This window comes from Anolis carolinensis, chromosome 4 (genome assembly GCF_035594765.1).
Source record: "Anolis carolinensis isolate JA03-04 chromosome 4, rAnoCar3.1.pri, whole genome shotgun sequence".
Lineage (NCBI taxonomy): Eukaryota > Metazoa > Chordata > Lepidosauria > Squamata > Dactyloidae > Anolis > Anolis carolinensis.
In genome coordinates, this window is record NC_085844.1 from 159,915,684 (window position 1) to 159,937,936 (window position 22,253).

The 22,253-nt window shown below is 39.4% G+C and overlaps 1 long non-coding RNA gene across 2 annotated transcripts in view; it reads right to left on the bottom strand.

Moving 5' to 3' along the window:
• LOC134298342 (uncharacterized) overlaps positions 1 to 22,253 on the bottom strand; it is an 80,324-nt gene that overhangs the window by 33,495 nt on the left and 24,576 nt on the right. Inside the window, exons 4-5 of one of the 2 annotated variants that reach the window (XR_010005369.1) lie at positions 22,000 to 22,083; positions 9,933 to 10,425 (exon numbers count right to left, since the gene is read on the bottom strand). This is a non-coding gene — a long non-coding RNA (uncharacterized LOC134298342). Of the gene's footprint in view, positions 1 to 9,932; positions 10,426 to 21,999; positions 22,084 to 22,253 lie in introns of those variants that run through there. The other variant, XR_010005370.1, reaches the window with a different exon arrangement.

Below are 22,253 nucleotides of genomic sequence, written 5' to 3' on the forward strand. Positions count from 1 at the left end.
TCAACATCCGGCAGGTGAAGGGACTCTGGCTCTTGTTGAACCGGCGAAAACCCCATGTTTTCATCTTCATCTGCCACGATAGTATCAGGAACAGGACTACAAGGCCCATGAGGCATCACACAACCTTAGGCTCACATGACAGCTCAGATGGAGGCTGGGCTACAACACATGCTGGTGTTCTCTAACACAGGATGCAATGCATTTGGGGTGAGATAGATCCATGTAACATAACTATCTTTGTACCCATCTATCTGTCTTGTTACAGAGACCTGCCTATTAGTGTTGTGATTTTGTATGGAAATGTTGTTTGTTTTATGTACTTTCATTCATGTTGTCTGATTGTCATATTTGTTCCCACTAACAAAAATAGGGTGCCCAGAAGAACAGAATTTTCATCTGGATTACGAAAAAATGAAAATTTTCGGAACATTGGCTGCAATGGGAGGGCTTCCAAGGGTCTCTCCCCCCCCCCCCCCGTCGCTCTGTTTTTGGACTAGAGGGGTGAAAATTGCAACACACAGAGGGCATTTCGACTCCTTTTAGCCCACCAACTTTTAAAACATTTGGGTCTTCCCTAGAATGCTACTGTTGTAAATAATATTATTATTATTGACACCTATTGGCACACATCAGATGTCATGGGGAAGTAGACCTCTCTCAAACTCAGCTTAGGGTCCCAGAGTAACTATCCTTATTTATGTTAATATTATTATTAACAGCCATTGGTACACATCAGCTGTAATGGGAAAGCAGCCCTCTCTCAGACTCAGCTTAGGGTACCAGAGTAACTATCCTTATTTATGTTAATATTATTATTAACAGCCATTGGTACACATCAGCTGTAATAGGAAAGCAACCCTCTGTCAGTACTTGCTTATTGTTACGGGGTCGAAATGAAAGGAAAATGAAAGCAAGCACAATGACTGTGTGGCTTTCATTTTCATGTCGCCTCTCTTTTCCTACAAAAATGTTGTCATTCATTTTGTGTAGCTGAACGGTCAAAACAAAATGATAGAACAAAGGATATTTTTTTGTGCACATATCTACTGCCTATAGTGTATCATTCCGCTATCTGTGGGAAATACACAAAACCATGGATAACAGTGAACTCTATTGACCTAATAATTTGTTAGAATTGTGATGGAAAACCTAAAAATGTCTAGAGAAGACACATTTTGTTGGATTCAGATAATGAACCAATGGATAGAGATCCGACTGATACAGAAGTCATTTTGTACTTAGACAAGCAGCAAACTAATAGCCATTCTCTGTTCTGGGACAATACATTGCATCACTGGTCTGATTTACCTTGTTGACTATCTGGTCAAAGTTATAGTAGAAAGGATTATAGGAATAATTTCATTTCTTGTGCTTGATTTTTCTGTTGTCGGTTTCTCTTGAATATTGTACTGAGGACAACCAGAGGCAGCAGCAATTAGGAGCTAGATGACTTCTTTTGCAAGTCAGGATCATAATGGACCTGGCCCAGAAAGGCCTGGGGAACCATGGGAAAAGGTTGGGCTAGTTGGGAGAAAATGCTGTCATGAACTGTGCTGTGGCCATTGTATTCTGAGTAAACCTCTGTAAAACTGCCTTTTTCTCCTCTGTGTATGCTTTAAAAGGGGAAGGGGAAGATTGGAAAACATGTCAGTATGAAAGGCAGTTTGATTTGCCTCATTTCTCTGCGGATAATCTTTGCTTTTGTTGATAATGTTCCAGTCCCCTCAAGAGAAGTTTAACTAGAACTCTGGGAAAATGAGGGGAAAGCCAGATAATAGGGCAATGGTCTGTGGTTTTATAGCAACTTTCTTCATTATGTCAGGTCCCTGCCAAGCTGTAGGAGTAGCCTCTGCTCAATGAAGTTCAATTAGTTTGATTTTCCCTTGGTTGGAGAGTAACATTGGCATGCACTGCGCAGTGATTTACTGGTGTTAATGGTGACCTGCCATGTGTTCTTAAAAGCAAAGTGGATTTAGTAGCAAAAGAGACAATCCTACCTCTGAGTAAATCTACATAGGTCTGTTGTTTTGTGTGTTTTAAGAAACAGTGGTTTGGATGAGATGGTGTTTCATCTTTCCAGCATTCAGGCTAATTTTGAGTAAGATAAATAACCACCTTCCATTCAATCTTTTAATAACTAGATCCCAAAAAACCATGATTACAGGGGGGAAATCTATATTTGCCTATCCCCGGGTCCATCACATGTTGCCTAGATTTGTCATTATTGCATTTACAGTAAAACTTTAGGTTTTCCCCTGATCAAGTGTGGAAAAAACGCCTTTGAATTAATTACCTAAACAACTAATCAAAATTAGTGCTTCTAAAATTGCAGGTTGATTGTGTTGATTTGTTCTTCCAAGATAAGGGAACTGATTTTTTACTACTGGCTCCTTTCATACTTTCAGACTATACTCATAAGTATTCTATGTCTCCTCTAACTATTCTCTACATTGTTAAAACTAGTGACTTCTTCCTAGCGTGCTAGTATAATTTCACTCATCAAGGGGACAAAAGGTAGACTGCTTCTAGAGATTACATATCTTTGGTGTTTTCCTGAAAATTCAAAATCAGATTTTTTTAAAAAAAATAGCAGTTGCACATACAAAATATTTTTTATTCTTGATCTCAAGTTGTCAATTGGCATAATATAGTTTTCATTATCAAGGTTCTCATGAAAAAAAAAATTCTGTTCCGTTTCTAAAACAAGAGATGCTCATGTCTCAGGATTAGATTGGAGAACTGATGAAAAGAGAATGTCTATTTAACTTTGTCTCTAGTGACTCTTGAATGTGCCTTCCAAACCAAGTGGCTGCCAGACTTTAGTGGGCATGAGTTGTCACTGTATAAATTATTCATTTATGTTGTACTGGTTTTATGCCAAAGATGCATAATGTCTGTAAAACCCTGGGGGTACATCAACCGACACATCAAGATGGAAGGACCCAGCCCATGTTTTTCCTTCTTGAATAAGATAAAATCCAATTCTTTGGCCTCCAAGACTGCAGATTTCCAGTCACTGTTGGTAACCAGAAAACAACAGTTTCAGTGGAGGACTCTGAAGATCACAGAGGAGAATAAAGGTTTTCACTTACATCTATATCCCATTAATCACAAGACTTGTGTGAGCATGAAAGAAAAGGCTAAACTTCCTTATTCTTGTATACATGATGGAAGGAAAACAAAGTGGATCTGTGCATATGCAGCCTTCCGTGCTGTTGATGTCAGATGTGGCTCTTGGGGTAACAATAAGATCAATGTGCAAACCAATGTAACTAGCAAAAGTAGGTGCTACCCATGGACCATTCTTTGGAAAGAGACACACAGGAATGAATGCAGATCTTGGAAAGTTAATTTTATAAAAGTAAATGGACTACTTTAATGGCATTTTAATTCTGTGACCCATTTGCCATTACTTGAATAACACTCATTCCCTTTTTGTCATTATTACATTTCATTGTTAACTCTTTTCCATTTGTTTGTATTAGTTTCTAGAATCTATCTCATTAAAACATCTTTAAAACTTTTGCTTAAATATGCTATAGGAAAAAACTAGTAGCTGTTATTTGTTTCTCCAGTAAAGTTACTAGGCATGAGCAAAAATATCGGAAACTTCGTTAATAAAATTGTTAATCACAATACAATTGAACAGGGTTCCAAAGTGGATTGACCCTTTGGAATTAACCTTCCAATTCGAAGCATTGGAGCCCATCCTTGGAATACCTTTTGGAATACCTTTGGATATATGAGAAAGTGTTTCAACCAATCTCCTGCATCGGGCTTAAGAGCACCATACAAAGCAAGGCTGGAGCATTTCCACTCCTGGAGAAGGAGGGAAAGAAGGCAAAAGGGGTGAAGGGAAGCAGGGAAAGCCGAGCATAGAAGAGAAGGGGCACATTTTGCAAAAGTGTGCCTCCCTGTGTGCAAAATGTGGAGGGAGCATGGAGCGAGGAGCGAGGAATGGGTGGAAGGAAAAGAGGGAGGAAAGGGTGCCCTGCTTGCTGCTGCTCCAACTAACCCGGGCTGACTACCTGCTCTCAGAGGGCCCTCTCCAGTGTCCAGCTCCCTTTGCAGCCTCTCTGCCCAGGCTTCAGCAGCATCGGCTTGCTCCGGATCTTGCAGCACACTGTGTCCGATGGAGGAGGCAAGGAAGGAAGGAGGAAGAGGGGGGAAAAGGAGAAGAAGTTTCCCTTGGCTTCCCTTTCTCTCTTCCTCTTTTGCACAAAGTTCTCCAAAGCTTTGCAAACCTCCTCCGGGAGGAGGATAATATATGTCCCCACTGCCAAATAATAATAATAATAATAATAATAATAATAATAATAATAATAATAATATAACTTTATTTTTATACCCCGGGACTCGGAGCGGTTACATGGGGCCTAGCCCGACACAACCAGCAATAAAACAATGAAACAAATATCCAAAAATAAAACATCAGTATCAATAAAACAGTCATAAAAATCAACATACAGCATAAAATGTTAAAAACGGGAGACTAAAAACATGGAACTGGGCCAAAGTTCAGAATATTTCAAAATGGGAGAGGTAGTTTCACAGCTAAAGTAGTCAATAAAGTGCACAGTAATAATGGCAAAAATTCCTAATATTGAGTGGGCAGATAGTTCGAACCTACAATAATTAATCATCGAAGGCCTTTTGGAAGAGCCAGGTTTTTAGGCTCTTTCGGAAGGAGAGGAGGGTAGGGGCCTGCCTGATCTCCCTGGGGAGCGAGTTCCAAAGCTGGGGGGCCACGACGGAGAAGGCCCTCTCTCTGCGATAAGATCCTGGGGTATAGGGACAGTGTGGAAAGGGCCTCAGGCTGGAATGACACTGCCCTATATCCCAGGATATGATCCTAGATTACTTCATCCTGGATTATCTGGCAGTGTAGACTCATATAATCCAGTTCAAAGCAGATAATCCGGGATCAGATCCTGGCATATAGGAGCAATGTGGAAGAGGAATCAGGCTGGATCTACACTGGCCTATATCCCAGGATCTGATCCTAGATTATCTTCTTATCCCAGATTATTTGGCAGTGTAGGAATTGGAATCCAATCCTGGGATATAGAGGCAGTATGGAAGGGGCCTCATGATGAATCTACACTGCCCTATATCCCAGGATCTGATGTCACCTTTGAAACATGTATTCATTATAGTCTTCTTACTCTTCTGGAGGTGACTAATGACATATAATTATATTATTTGTAACTCATTATAGCCATCCCTCCATATCCATGAATTTTACATCCATGAATTCAACCATTCACAGCTCGAACATATTAAAACAAACAAACAAAACATCCAAAAAGAAAACCTTGAATTACCATTTTACCATTTTTCTTAGGGCTACAATATTTTAGTTCTTAAAATCTAGGTAGCCACACAAGAGCTGTTACTCTTTTAAAAACTGTAATTCTGTGTGAAGCAAATTTCCAAAAGTTGTTAAAGTACTGATATTTACACATTTTCACATACATGGAATCAAGCCCGTAGCCAGATGAGGGGTTAAGGGTTCAACCAGCCCTCCTCTGAAAGGTGTCAGGTTAAAAAAAATCAGGTTTACTCATGAATTTTAAATGGTTAACCAATTCATGAGTAGACCAGGTATTTTTTACCTGACACATTTTGAGGGGGGTTGAACCCTTAACTTGCCCCTCTCATTACAGGTCTGCATGGAATCAAGAACAGAAAAAGGTTATCTAGTTATCTGGCTCAAACAGTAGCAGAACATACATTACTCAAGCAGTGAAAAGCCATAGGTTTAGATGTTTGGTTAGCTTTGTTCTAGTTCCCCTGCAAACAGCTCCAAGCAATTGCCCCCAATCTCCTGACTTCCTGCTGCTGAGAAAACTTGTAGTCTTTGGGAATTCCCTTCTGTGAAATGGTTGACTCAAAGTAATATTGCAGACAATATTTTAATTAATTAAAAGTAAACAAGCTATTCAAAGAACAAAACAAGCATAAGCTACATATCATCAGGATCCCCTTAAGATCTGTCCCAGTTACCAGGTGTCTATGCTTTGTGATCTGGGAGTTATGGTAGAGACAGATGGATACATACACATACAGAGAGAGGAAAGTTTGAATAATTGTGATTATTATTATTGCACAAATATAAAAGGACATTCCAGACAAAGAGACCCCACCCACAGTAGAATTTTAAAAACCAATTTTCTTGTATTTGAACAAGTGTCAAAAAGATGGCCAAATATAATGGGATCTATGTTTGTCCCCTGTGTGAAAGCAGAAAGAGTAATGGCTTTTGTCACTTTTTGCTTTCAGTTTTGCTTTTTGTTTTTGTACAGAATCTATTTTGTACAAAATAGCTAGATCCCCCCCCCCCCAAACCTCTGAAATAACAAGACCACATAACAGTATGGGATACATTTGGGCAACTTTTATTAATGTTACTTATTTAACTTTTGTGACCTGTAAACCATTTCTATAGGGTATGAACTTGGTGTGTAATAAGCTAAGGCAGTGGCCATCTAAGACCTACTTCTAAGCTAATTTGGGTGAGACACATGTGTCCCTGGGTACAATAAACTGTACTGTTTCCATGGCGACTGATCAGGGAAATGGCATGAAGAATTCTGTCCCAACTCCTGAGGATTTATTGAAGCCAGAACACTCCTGCTCCAAGGCCATTTCCATTCACCCTCACCTTGGTTGTTTAAACCGCATGTGAGGGTTTACATTCCTGGCTTACATCACAAAGGGGTACCTTAGGTGTACACTGAGACTTGAACCCATCCCTGTTTCCCACATGATGGCTTATTTAAAAATCCATGACCCAAGCCCATATAAAAACAGTATAGGGTAGGCAAAAAACGCCCCTAGAACATAGGGTGAAAAATCCTACCTGGCCCCAAAGGCAACCTAAAAGTATACTGTTAAGAGGGTGGGAGGGTGGTCAGCATTGAAATCAGAATGAGCTCTTGGGGCAGCCAGCAAGCCTGAGCAAGCCCCCCCCCACTCCAAAAATAGTTTCGGACGGAATTATTTTCAGAATGGTCTTGCTCATCACAGGTGGCAAATCACCCTCCACCCCCAGCAAGCAAGGGTGGAAACCTAACTGAAATACAGTTCTGTGCAAATAAAATTTTCATACACAAAAAGTCCAGAAATGTGAAACATAATTGAAAAAAGTACAAAACCTTTCACAATCTTGTCCAGTGGGAAGAAAGTCTTAGGCTTTCACTTTCCTACTGAAAATACACACTATGTGTGTGATATGTATGCATTTTATAACTCACCATTGTACGTTTTATGTATATATTTATTTGTTTAAAGCCTCCCAAGGTAATGAACAGATACAAATCAAGCAAAACAATAGAAATAAAATATTTTTAAATGCTTTAAAACACTCTTTTAAATCTCCTAAAAGCAGTCTAAATACAATATTAGAATCCAGTTTTAAAACACTTCAAAAAGGAATTTCAGACTTAGAATGCCATGCAGAAAAGCACTGCTTTGACTGTCCTCTAGAAGGCTGTGATTGTATTGAAAGGGATTGGGCTAGCCTGGACTTGGGCAAACTTCGGCCCTCCAGGTGTTTTGGACTTCAACTCCCATAATTCCTAATGACCTACCAACTGAAACACCTGAAGGGTCGAAGTTTGCCCATGCCTGGGCTAGCCTAACCTTTGACAGTGAGTTCCAAAGTCAAAATGCTGCTACTGAGAAAGCACTCTTACATGGTCTTTAAAAGGCATACCTAACACTAGTCTTGCTGTTCAATTTTGCACCAGTTGCAGCTTCTGAACACTTGTCAAGGATAAGCCCCACTTAGAATGCATAATGCAGAGGCAACTAAAGCATGACCTAATGTTGCCAAATCTACATTCCTCAGGAAAGGGCTCAGCTGGTGCACTAGCTGGATCTGAGCAAAGGTGCTTCTGGCCACCAAAGCAATTTGGCTTTCTAACAACAGTGCTGGGCCCAATAACACTCTTAAACTATGAACCTGATCTTTCAGAGAGAGCAGAACCTCATTCAGAACAAACTGTCATCCACATCCTTCTGACTAGCAGCTTCCATCCTGTCTTTATGTTCATACATATTCAGTTTTTTACTGTCTCCAAACAATGCTTCAACACAACCACAGCCATTTAAAGAAGTAGATGACCAAGTCTGATTCTGTCCCACAACCAGGCCTGAACCCAGATTAGAATGGATCCACTTTATAGTCTAGTGAGATTCTATCACTGGAGCTGGAACTCTATTAGTCAGATTGTGAGCCAGAAGGGGGAACAGCTGTAATATATCTCTCCCTCATTTCCTACATTGGCTTTGTCTATCTCCACTTCATATTTCACCTTTTCCATTATAAGTGAATTGCCTGGACCCTTGTATTTTCTGAACACATATCTGGATGATCAGAAATACAGAACAAATAATCAGTATCAAACATAAACATCAGTATAGTCTGAAACAGTTCCAATACTGTGGATCTATTTTGTCCCCCATGCTTTTTAATATCTACATGAAACTGCTGGGAGAGGTTATCCAGAGTTTTGGAGTGTGGTGCCATCTCTACCAGTGTCTGGCCGCTGTGTTGGCCTGGATGAGGGCGAACAAGCTGAGACTTGATGCTGACAAGACAGAGGTCCTCCAGGTCAGTTGCATGTCTGATCAGGGTATTGGGTGGCAACCGGTGCTTGACGGGGTCGCACTCCCCCTGAAGGTGCAGGTCCACAGCTTGGGGGTCCTCCTGGACTCGGGGCTGACACTTGAGGCCCAGGTGTTGGCCGTGGCTGGGAGAGCCTTTGCACAACTAAAACTTGTGCACCAGCTGCGACCATACCTTGAGAAGTCAGATTTGACCATGGTGGTCCATGCCTTAGTTACCTCTAGACTGGATTATTGCAATGCACTATACGTGGGGCTGCCTTTAAAGATGGTCCAGAAATTACAATTAGTACAACGCTCGGCAGCCAGGTTTCTAACTGGGGCAGATTACAGGGTGCGTTCAACGCCACTGTTTAAGGAGCTCCACTGGCTGCTGTTTATTTTCTGAGCCCAATTCAAGGTACAGGTTATTACCTACAAAGCCCTAAACGGTTTGGGACCCATCTACCTTCGAGACCGCATTTCCCCCTATGAACCCGCACGATCTCTTCGCTCGTCGGGGGAGGCCCTCCTCTCGCGTCCACCACCCTTGCAGTCGCGGTTGGTGGGGATGAAAGAGAGGGCCATCTCCGTCGTGGCCCCCCAGCTTTGGGACTCGCTCCCCAGGGAGATTAGGCAGGCCCCCACCCTCCTTTCTTTTCGGAAGAGCCTGAAAACCTGGCTGTTCCAGAAGGTCTTTGATGATTGATCCTTGTAGGATCGACTTACTTGCCTACTAAGCAATAGACCCTCAGGTATGCTTTCTCAGGATTACACTTAGCACTTTAATTACTATACCTGCTGTGTAATTACCCCTCCCTGATGACTTGGCATTTTTTCTGCACCTTGGTCCAGATCTTTTGATCCAACTCATGATTTTAACATTATTTTGTACATTGACCTTTTATGACTGTTTTATCCATGTTGATGTTTTACTGTTGGCTGATTTGTTTATTGTTTTTGTTTTGATTTTGTGCTGTTGCGTCCGGGCATAGCCCCATGTAAGCCGCCCGAGTCCCTTCGGGGAGATGGGGCGGGGTATAAGAATAAAGTTGTTGTTGTTGTTATTATTATTATTATTATTATTATTATTATTATTATTATTAGTCAAAGCTTGCCTTATGGGCGCTCCATTTTTTTGCTTAGATATGGGCTCCTAAAGGCACCAGGCCAAAACATTATGTGCTGCCTAGCAAGTGTGATGTTTAAAGAACAGGAACCCATGAGGCTGGTACATTTAAGGTGAATTGCTTGATCTCATATAAGAACTGACTGAGAGGTTTAACATATTCAGGAGGGGGTGTTCTTCATCTGAAGGCATAGACAGCACATATTTCATTTACTCCTGCTTCCAACAAACAACCTTTCTTAACCCAGACACTATTGCTCAGAAATGGCAAGCTATCAACACAACCTTGTCATTTCAATTTTTCACACATTTCCCCAGCTTGTGTGTTCTCTGTCTTAGCAAACTCTTATCTCTCCAGTCCACTGCCACAAGCTTGTGTTATATAACAAAGCTTCATCTCGGCAATGTCAGAAATAATGAAATAAAGGGAAAGCACAGAAGAGAAATTGGCCACAGCCACTCCTGCAGATCTAAAGCTTGTAGGTCTTGATTCATCAGAAAAATCTGAGTCAGATGGTTCTTCTATCGCTTCAGTTGCTGCTGAGTTGTCCATTGTCACTGAGGTAGTGTCCAGCAGTGAACATGTCTTGAAGAATGACTTAGTTTCTGGGTTGTCTGGCAGACAGAGTACGAAACAAAATCTCTGTGCACAATGACAAAGGATCTTTCTTTCTCTCTTTCTTCACCTGCCAAATAGATTTTTCAAATGTCAAGACATATGTTGAAGGGATAAAAAGAACTAAAGACACATACTGATGGGTGAATGTATTTATGGACAGGAAAAAGGACATTTTTAATTATCTGAAAAGAGAGTCTTGTATGTGAGTGGTGGGGGAAGAGTGGAAAAATCTGCTCTGCAAAATTGTCCCTCATATTGAATGAATTGAAACCTTTTCATTTTTTTTAAATCCCACTATGTTTTAAAAGAGAAAACACATGGTAAACTCCCAGAGATCCCAAAATGCATTTAAATGTTAATGTTATAGTAGGAATGGGCACATAATGGAAAATTTCAGCACGAGAACAAGTTTCATTTATCTTAGCAGCATAGGCATGAACTGAGCCATTGAGACAGTATCACTACCACTCAAATTTACAGTTGTCTTTATATTAGCATTGTTTTGAATTCATTTCAGCCTCCTTAAATAGTTTTTTCTCATTTTTAAAATTTTATATTATCCTGGTCAAAACTATCTATGGTGTTATTTAAGTTATTAGATATAATTTCACATACATCCCATTTAGCAAGCAAGAAATTAGCTCAATATTTATTCTGGGGAATTACTGAGATACTGAAATCGCTTCCTCATTTCTGAATTGTGAGGACTTATATGTGCCTGTATGGTCATAGATGGTCAAAACTGTATAGCAAAATAAGCAAAAGAGTTTCAAAAGAAAATGGTGAAGAACTTGTTAAATGCAATCTAAATACAAAGACAGTTGTTCTTTAGAACTGAGGTTGGCAATCATGTGCCCTCCACATGTTTTCAACTAGAACTCCCACTTACATACTCCCACTAACATTTCCTGAATATTGCTTAGACATATACTATGTTGTAAATTCCAAGGGATTTCAAATTAAAAAATTCCAAGCCTCATTGCAAAAAACTTAAAATTTGTATCTGCTGATAACACCCAGAACACAGAAATTGAATGTTTAAATTTACAAGTACGACTTACAAACTTTGTCAATGATGTTTGCTCCTTATTTGTGAATTTATATGATTTAATCTTTTGGTTATCATTTGGTACAACTGTATGTTTGTATGGGAGTTTTATATAAAGTTGGCTTAATTGCTAGTTCAGCGTGAAACCCTGGTTGAGAAAGCCAGAGACAATTTGCCACTGTGTTACTAAATATATTGTTGAGTCAATCTACTATCAGCCTCCATTTATGAAGGCTAAAAGTGTTTTAAAAATTCTCCTTCATTTCTTACCTCAATTGTTAAAAAGTCTGGGATTGAATGCCTGTGCATTCACTTTTACCTACAGTGCTGCTTTAGGATTACATCTCCTCCTTCCGCCACTCCAATAGGCTTTCCTCATCTTTAGCAGTTTTGTGGGAAACATTGTTTTGGAGTAGAAAATCACAGCAAAAATCAAGTCCTGTCTGAGGTCACTGGGCTAAACTGGCAATAAAGCATGTTAATGATGAAATTATGGCAATTTGGAAATAAACATAAATTGGGCATTTAAAATTATGACATACTTTATGGGTGATCCCAAAAGTCCCAAATTCCAGCTATGCTTCATAGCTCAGGGATTCTCATGGTGATTCAGAGGACATTTTTTTAAAAGAAAATTTCTGAAGTGTGTTTCAATATTATTTACAAATTTATGGACTGGACAAGTGTTTGGGGGATGCAGCCATAAGTACACCCATTACCAGGTTTACAGCTGTGTTAATATGGTCCAACTAATCTAAACTATTGTCCTCAATGGATGTATTCATCCTTTAATTTTTGTACTGTTACAGTCTTTACATAAGAGTGGGCTTCATTTGGTTCCTAAGAGCTTTCCATTCATCCTGAACAAGCTTTACAACTTTCCCCCCAATAAAATACCCTCTCATATTTGGGCGGGGGCGGGGAGATGGGCTATTTTGCTCTCACTGACATATTGTAGACTAAAGAGGGAGGGAAAAACCAAGTGAAAAAGAAACAGTAGATAATTTTGAGTAAAATGTTTCACTTTAATTTTCAAAAGCCTAGCATTATGATACTTAAGAAATATAAAGGGGTTCAAACGCTTCATTTCAAATGATACTATGCAAAAAATTTCTGTTATACAATAATATACAATAGAAATCAAGCTTAAATGGCAATTTTGAAATCTCCAAATAATGTTACATCATAATTGTAAATTAAATGTATAATAGGAACCAACATAGCACTTAATTAAAAAAGAAAGAAATTGCTGAAAATAGTTACAATGCATAACTCATCTCAAAGGTTGCAAATACTATTCATCCATACAGGACCATGGAGGAACATCCCAAAAGGATCCTGGCTGTAGTAGGTTTTTGGTATTCTACTAAATGAACCGATCATGGCCTCTTCCTCTCTATTCTAAGTCTCACATGTTCCTTAGCTTCTATTATTCTCTCCACCACCACCCCTTCTTTTCCAACATCTATTCACTTTGAGATTTGAAATAAATGTGAACTTCAGATGGTTAAATTGTCCCCTTGACCTCAGAAATTATCCACTTCTAATGTTCCTTAAGAATTATTCAGTTAGGATTCAGCCCATTTTCTGTTTTGAAAAATACAACAAGAATGACAAATCTAAAAAGCATAATTATCTTTGACAGTGGTGAACTTAGTGATAAATGTCACATCCTGACATTTTATTTCACGAGCACCATTTTATGGATCCGAACCTCAATGTTGCCTTGCTTCAAAAAACTGGGTTACCTTTTTAAAAATTGTGGCTACATTTGACTTTTTAAAAAAACAAAGCCCACACACTGCATTATGTCACTAGGATGAATTAACAGGTTAGAGAGAAACTGTCATCACATTACACATTTCGGTTTGTGTTTCTTTCCTCTGTTTTAAGTGACCCAAATCAAAGCCTTCAGGCAGTCCCATTTTATATTCTATAATGGAATAGTCTTAATGTAGTATGCTGCTCAGAATTCACAATGACATAGAGATCCCCCACCCACACACACACACATTGATAGTGCTTTTAGAGCAAGAAAGGAAATACTGAGTGTAAAGATGGACAGACGAACCAAAAATGATAACATGGCTGCTTCAGAAGGGCAATTGTCCTTTAAAAGCCTGCGAAAACATCATAATCAGAGAGAGAATTCTGAAAACAAATGCTGGAACAATAAAGTAAATGACACCATATTAAATTGCCATCTGGCACTGAAAGTGGTCTGAATTGCCGTTTTACAGTATGACATTTCACAGAAAACAAACAAACAAGAAAAAAGGGAAAATCTCTGTGTTATTTGCGGGAAAAAACTATCCATTAAACAAAGTTCCTGTGTATTTCTTCCTAGTTCATGAAGAAAAAATATTACCTTTCTTTGTACTCATCTGTGTTTCTCTCTCATGATACATAGTGAAGAAATATGTACATTATGAATACATGAATATATTTATTCATGAAATACTTTAGCTCTGGTGTTTTGAAAATTAGGTTCATCACAAGTTGTTGTTTTCACTTCGGCTCTGTTTACTCTATTGTCATTTATCTTCATTCATACATAAGTGTTCACCTGAATATTTGAAGTGACACGACCAATGACAATTTTTAGATAATTTTTCTTTGGGTAAAGTAAATGCTCAGTACAATCACCATGCCACAGCCTTGAAAAGTGAAGGGCGTGGTGTACCACTTACCACAGTGGCTTTTAAGCAGCAGTATCCAGTTGAGGAGGTTTTTTTTCTTAGTGGAGAAAAATATTTTGGTGTGTGTTAATACTTCGAGGGTATATATAGGCTTGACTCTGTCTGGTTCTCCAATGAATTTTGCTGATGGTTTGTATTTCTTGATATATTTGTTATTCTAGCATTATAATTATACTTTCATTTGTGCGATGCATTGTGTTTTGTGTGGATTCTTAGATCCCCTTTCTAACAAAAGTTAATTGAACAAATGACATATCAATAGGAAACTTATTCTTGGATAATATTTGTTATTTATTTAAAAATATTTCCAATTATTTATTTAAAAATATTTCAGGAAAGAATCAAAATGATGCAGCCCACAAGGGGAAAAAAACTAGATAATCCAAATCTCAAATTTACTAAACAGAGATCATGTCATTGGTTTCACAGAACTGAGTGTTATCAGGGAGAGAATGTTGAAGTTAAGACAGAATAGAATAGAATTCCCTGGAAAGGTTCATGGCTTACTGGGTGAAATTCTGAGTGGGGCAGGGAATTAAGATTGCTGTATCTTTCTATACATTCCCTTTGAATTCTTAATACCATAATTAGGGGGAAACAATGGAGCAAGATCTTTATGTTCCCATTCGGTCTGTGATTGAAGAAATTTATTCTGTTCATGTTCCTTACTGCAAGGGACCAACCAAATACTGCAAGGAACCAACTTTGTACAGTGGTAGAACACATTTAACACTGCTAGCTCACCAAACTTCAGAACATTTCCCTTATCCTCTGATTTTTGGTGAATTTTCATAGCTTTTATAATAAACTATTTTTTAATAATTGCAGAAATCTGTTCCTGGTTTGAAAGTCATATTTCCTGTTTCATTGGGTTGTTTTTACTTTGAAAGTCATTGTTCTACTTCAAAAACTTTGTTTTTGTGTCTGAAACTTTGTTAAATTGATGGACAGTGTTCCAGGAAATTATAATGTGCTATCATTGCACAAAGACAAAGTTTTGGCAGTGTAAAGTTTTGCCATGTTTCTATGACAGAACCGATTAGGAAATGACATTTATCACCCAGGAACAGAAATAATAGTACACCATCAAATCCCTCCTGACAGATGGCCATCAGCCTCTGAATAAGGAAATTTGTTCCTGGTTTGAAACTCTTTCATTGGGTTTTCTGGGGCTGAGAGTGTCCCAAAAAGGGGCCGCTGTTTCTTCCTATGAGGATTAAAACCTCAGTCTTTTGTTTTTTATGAATGCTCCCATGAGAAAATGTATGGGTGAACTACAATTCCCAAAAGTCTTGGGTAACCCTCCCAAAACTCCCCCAGGATTCACAGCAGGCCAATGGTCATATTGGATCTGTGTGCCAAGCTTGGTCCAGATCCGTCCCTTTCCCCCTTATCCCAAATTATATGCAGTGGGGACTCATATAATCCAGTCTAAATCAAATAATCTGGGGTCAGATCCTGGGATATAGGTTTAAAGAGCCCTATAGCAAGCCACCAAGCACTCCAGGACACCCAGGCCCCCCTCCCCTTTTTCTACAAACTGGTTTAAAGAGCTCCATAGCAAGTAGCCAAGCTCTCCAGGACGCCCAGGCTTCCCTCCGCTTGTTCTGCAAACTGGTTTAAAGAGCTCCATAGCAAGTAGCCAAGCTCTCCAGGACGCCCAGGCTTCCCTCCGCTTGTTCTGCAAACTGGTTTAAAGAGCTCCATAGCAAGTAGCCAAGCTCTCCAGGACGCCCAGGCTTCCCTCCGCTTGTTCTGCAAACTGGTTTAAAGAGCTCCATAGCAAGCAGCCAAGCTCTCCATGATGCCCAGACTTCCCTCCGCTTGTTCTACAAACTGGTTTAAAGAGCCCCATAGCAAGCAGCCAAGCTCTCCATGACGCCCAGACTTCCCTCCGCTTGTTCTGCAAACTGGTTTAAAGAGCCCCATAGCAAGCCGCCAAGCTCTCCAGGACGCCCTTTGCAAATGCTTGCTCCCACTGAAACATACAACGCCATTCGAAAAATTGGCTATCAAGGGTTCGATATCGCGGGATACACACAATAGGATAACCCACTTCAAAACACGGTTCAAAAGTGACAAAACATACAAATTAGATATGACATCAGAAGGATTTGATTTTTTTTTTTTGCCCTACCCTACTAGTTACACCCTGTCTGGATTATGGTAACACGTTCTATGTGAGCCTGCTGCTGAAGAGTGCTCAGAAACTTCAGCTGGTTCAAAGAGCTGCAGCCAGGTTGCTCACTGGGGCTGGCTACAGGGAGTAGACAAACTCCCTGTTGCAGCAGCTCCACTGGCTACCAGTCTGTTGCCAGGCACAATTCAAAGTGCTGGTTACAACCTTTAAAGCCCTAGGCAGTTCAGATCTAGGCTATTTGGCTACCACATCCCCTTATACGAACTTGCCCAGGCCCTGAGATCTTCAGGAGAAGTCCTTCTCTCAGATCCACTTTCATCTCACGTTTGGTTGGTGGAAACAAGAGGGGGGGCCTTCTCAGTGGCCGCCCCTCAACTCTGGAACTCCCTGCTCAGGGAAGTCAGAATGGCCCCCTCCCTGCTGTCCTTCCAGCGGCAGGCTAAAATCTTTTTACTCAGGCAGACTTTTAAAGATGAAGGTGTTTAAGATCAAGTTAGGAGGTGCTGTGGTATTTAACTTTGAAATTGTTTTATTAGTTTTTAACTGGGAATTTTTAAATACTGTTTATATTTAATAATGTTTTAAAGTTCGTATATTTGTATATTTTAAATGGTTATGCTAATACTATTATGTTAAGCTGCTTTGATTCCCCTTGAGTGAGATAAAGCAGGGTATAAATATAATAATAATAATGATAATAATAATAATAATAATAATAATAATAATTTATTATTATTGGGTGCCGTTCCAAAAGATCTCAGCCAGCATTTGGAAACAATAGACATTGACAAAAATCAACTATTTCAATCAGACCAAAGACGGTTCTACCAGAGCCTGAACCAAATAACAGACACAGTAACCATAAAGCCAGAGAAAACTGCAACAATGAAGTTCTGGAAAGAGCTTTGGGAAAATAATAAGAACTACAACAAAAACGCTGGGTGGATAAAGGAATTTGAAGGAAAATTCTCACAGAACAAAATGGAACAGATGGAAATAACAACTGAAATGATCAGCAAACAAGTGCAAAAAGTCAAGAACTGGACATTGCCTGGTAGTGATCAACTCCATGGATTTTGGCTCAAACATCTGATTAGTTTACATGGAAAAATGGCCCAACAATTCAATGAGATGCTGCAGAAAGGAAGTATCAGTGAATGGCTAACAACTGGAAGAACATACCTGATACAAAAGGATCCAGCAAAAGGAGCAGCACCAGGAAACTACAGGCCAATAACGTGTCTGCCCACTACGTTTAAACTACTGACTGGCATCATAGCTGACAGAATTCAAGACTATCTTGAAGAAAAAAACATCTTGCCAGATGAACAGAAAGGCAACAAACAGAAAAGCAGGGGCACAAAAGACCAGTTATTGATTGACAAAATGATTCTGGAGAACTGTAAAAGCCGAAAAGCTAATCTTCACATGACGTGGATTGACTACAAAAAGGCCTTTGACTCACTCCCACACAGATGGATCATCAAGTGCCTGGACGCCATCGGGATTAGTAAAAACGTTGGCACCTTCATTGAAAACATGATGGAGCACTGGAAAACTGAACTGTTTGTTGGAAATGAAAGCTATGGACTTGTCAACATCAGGAGAGGAATTTTCCAGGGAGACTCATTGTCCCCTCTGCTTTTCATTATTGCAATGATCCCTCTGTCAACAATCTTACAAAAAACAAATCTCGGCTATCAAACATCTAAGAATTCTCACAAAATTTCGCATCTGATGTACATGGATGTATGGAAAAACGGAAACTGAAATCCAGTCTCTGACTAACACTGTCCGAATTTTTAGCACTGATATCAGCATGGAGTTTGGCTTGGACAAATGTTCGACAGTGGCAATGAAGAAGGGAAAAATCATTGAAAGTGAGGGCATAAATATGCCTAATGGCCAAACAATAAAGTGTCACCAGCCAGAGGCCTATAAATATCTGGGCATATTACAGCTGGACAACATCAAGCATGAACATGTGAAGACTGTGGTCAGTAAAGAATACACACAAAGGGTCAGAAAAATTCTCAAAAGCAAGCTCAATGGAGGCAACACCATCAAGGCCATAAACACCTGGGCCATACCTGTCATAAGATATACTGCTGGCATCATAACCTGGACACAGATGGAACTGGACAATTTGGACAGAAAAACAAGAAAACTCATGACCATTCATCATTCACTGCACCCTCGCAGTGATGTTGACCGGCTATATCTGCCTAGAAGATCAGGGGGCAGAGGACTCTTACAAGTAAAACAAGCAGTCAAAGAAGAAGAACATGCCCTGGCAGAATATGTAAAGCAAAGTGAAGAACCTGCTTTGATTGAAGTCAAAAATCAGAAACTCCTCAAAGCACAGCAGACAAAAAACCAGTACAAGAAAGCCACACTACAAACTAGAGCTGACAGCTGGCACAACAAAACATTGCATGGGAAGTTCCTTGACAAAATTGAAGGAAAAGCTGATAAGGAGAAGACCTGGCTGTGGCTCATGAATGGGACCCTGAAGAAGGAGACAGAAGGCCTGATCCTTGCAGCCCAGGAGCAAGCCATCAGGACAAAGGCAATTCAGGCCAAGATCGAAAAATCAGCTGTTGACCCAAAATGCAGACTGTGCAAGGAAACCGACGAAACCATTGATCATATCCTCAGCTGCTGTAAGAAAATTGCAGACAGACTACAAACAGAGGCACAACTATGTGGCCCAAATGATTCATTGGAACTTATGCCTCAAGTACCACCTCCCAGCAGCAAAGAACTGGTGGGATCACAAACCTGCAAAGGTATTGGACAATGAGCAAGCAAAGATACTATGGGACTTCCAAATCCAGACTGACAAAGTTCTGGAACACAACACACCAGACATCACAGTTGTGGAAAAGAGAAAGGTTTGGATTATTGATTTCGCCATCCCAGGTGACAGTCGCATTGACGAAAAACAACAGGAAAAACTCAGCTGCTATCAGGACCTCAAGATTGAACTTCAAAGACTCTGGCAGAAACCAGTACAGGTGGTCCCGGTGGTGATGGGCACATTGGGTGCCGTGCCAAAAGATCTCAGCTGGCATTTGGAAACAATAGACATTGACAAAATTACGATCTGCCAATTGCAAAAGGCCACCCTGCTGGGATCTGCGCGCATCATCCGAAAATACATCACACAGTCCTAGACACTTGGGAAGTGTTCGACTTGTGATTTTGTGATATGAAATCCAGCATATCTATCTTGTTTGCTGTGTCATAATAAAATAATAATAATAATAATAATAATAATAATAATAATAATAATAATAATAATGATGGTGGTTATGTTGAGACACAGAATAATTTTAATATTCTTTTTCTCAGTGTCAATTTGTAGCCCTCTTTCTTTGCTGTTTTGCATCCTGTAAAATGCCATGACAACTGATCAAAATTAAGCAACCTTGAACTTATCTACAAAGCTCTAGACCAAGTATGGACAAACTGCAGCCCTCCAGGTGTTTTGGATTTCAACTCCCAGAAATCCTAGCCAGCTTGCCAACTCTTAGGAATTGTCAGAGCTGAAGTCCAAAGCACCTTGAGGGCTGAAATTTTCTAGACATTTAATATCTACCCTTCTTCTGCCTTTTGTGCCATGCCAGTGTAAGACAAAGAACCCAAGCATGTGAACTAATGATAGCTGTGGATATAGGTATGCATGATGCATCTTGATTTGTCTTTTATATCTCTCTTAGACATTTCATAATTGAGATAGAAAAGTTAATTTGAAATGAATAGGTCGCAGCTTTCTGGGGGGGAAAGTCAAGGAACTATTGCAACTATGGCAACTGTTGCTCATTAGTGGATAGCTTTTGAAGCCCTCTTCTCAAGACTGCAATTGACACTATAAATAGCACCATATGAATTGTTGCATTTTGTATGAAGAGAAAGAAAAAAAATCTAGGAATTGTAAAGTCTCCTTCCTAACACATTACGAGTTTCTCCTTTTGGTCCCTTCTCATGTGAACAGTGCACAGAACAAATATAACAGAAAATAAGACAATTACCATAGCCACACTGCAGTTAGTTGAATGTCATTTTGTACCTAGTTGAACTAGATAATTTGCACTCAGTCCTCTGACAGAAGCCCAATCAGAATAAGAGGACTGGGGAGTGAGCATTCAAAGAGGAAACCCGCCGAACTCCAGGACCACACATCAGTCTCAAAACAGAGTGAAATGCGTAGGGTTGAATAGGAGTGTTGACCTACAAAAAATACCAAGAGTATTTTGTGGTTGTGGAAGTAGTGAGAATGTATACTGATAAAGATATCATTAATAAATAAAAGGCAAATTAAATGTAGGGGCAAGGTGAATGAAGTGTAGTTGTTTTTTTTTAAAAAAAAGTTGCATTTATTAGATTAACAATGTCCCTGGATTTGCCCATGAAAATTGCTTAATAATGCAAGAGGAGACAGAAGCTATCCTGGAGGAATATCTGACTTTTCCATTTGAAGTTATGAGGCTGAATGATTGGAAACCTCTTAGAAGGATAATAAAAGCGATTAATGTGCAAGAACACACAAACTAGAAAAGGCTTTTGTAGGAATTCCTTTCCTTGCTGCTGAATTAATTGAGTTAAAACTTCCTTTGTCCTTTGCACTCAGATTGCAGCCACTGAAATAAGATGAGGACAAGGAGGAAGAGTGGAAGACAGAGAAAGAAACCAGGATAACTAAAAGTAGCTAAAGCTTGGATAGCAGAATATGAATTGGAAGAGCCTCTGCCAAATTTGACTCATTTGAGGGAGTTTAAGACTATGGACTTTGGGGGAGTTTGAAAGATGAGAGACTTTCCCAAAGGTTTGAAAAATGGTGTTCCAGAATTTCCTTTTAATATGGACCTACACTGATGGGCAATAGTTTTCAATTAGCATGTTAGCCTATTAGGATTATAAGTAGTAAAAGGTGTTTTTCATTTTGAAACCCAAACCAAAATTGCATACAGTCTTAATTGCTGGAATATCAGTGCAAGAGGAAAAAAATCAAGGTTTATAAGGGAAGGGTCAATGTTTGTATTTTGTCGCTGTGTGACCACATTCAGTAGGTCCATTGTAATGATATAATGATTTAAGACACTGTAAAATTGCTGCAGATATATATATATATATAATTTCTACCGCTGGGATTTTGAGGCTGTTAACAAAACAAAACACATACAAAAACAAAACAAAAAGTCTGCCTTGAAATCTTGAACTATGGTGAAGCAATGCACTAGTCTTAGAGAAAACAAAAAGGTGACTTCTGCATCCAGTTCATGAAAAGCACATCAACCTATGTCAGAAAGAAAGGCTGCAAATATTATGCCATCAGCTTGTATGAAGTAACCTGGCATTCCATCTCTTTGTTAACTCACTACTTAGACAGCAGACAACCTTTCCATTGATAGAAAACAACAAAGCCCAGCTTCCATATTCCCTGTCTCAATTTGGACGCAAGACAATATCACAGATGGAGTCAGATGACACCACTTCCTGACCAGTTCCAGACTCTTGCACTTTCTCAAGCACATGAGTGACTGCAGCCAAACTGGGAAGGGGGTGGATGGGAAGAAAAGAAAAACCTGAACATTTTAGTCAATGCCAATATGCCAAGCTAAACACACGGCAAATTCTTGAGTTGTTAGGCAATCTGCCCAAAGCCTAAGTTGGCAAAATGAGAAGAATTAATTTTCTCTCAAATAAACATTTCAAAATATATTTAATCTTTCAGCACTGTAAATGGAATACCTTTCAATGTGGAGCTCAAATAAGGTCTGGCAGAATATTGTGAGTTTGAAGTATTGGAGCTGTTCATCTGCTTCAGTTTTGTAACTGTGAAAGAAAGGTGTGCAGTATGTTAAGATTTTTCAAACATAGTGGTTTGTTCTAGTTTATTATTGTTGCAGGAACCATTGGAAATGTTTTCTTTAAGATGCAAAGATTGACATAGACTGTGTGGTAAGCCAATTTCTATCACATACTTCATAATGGTGATTTAGAAT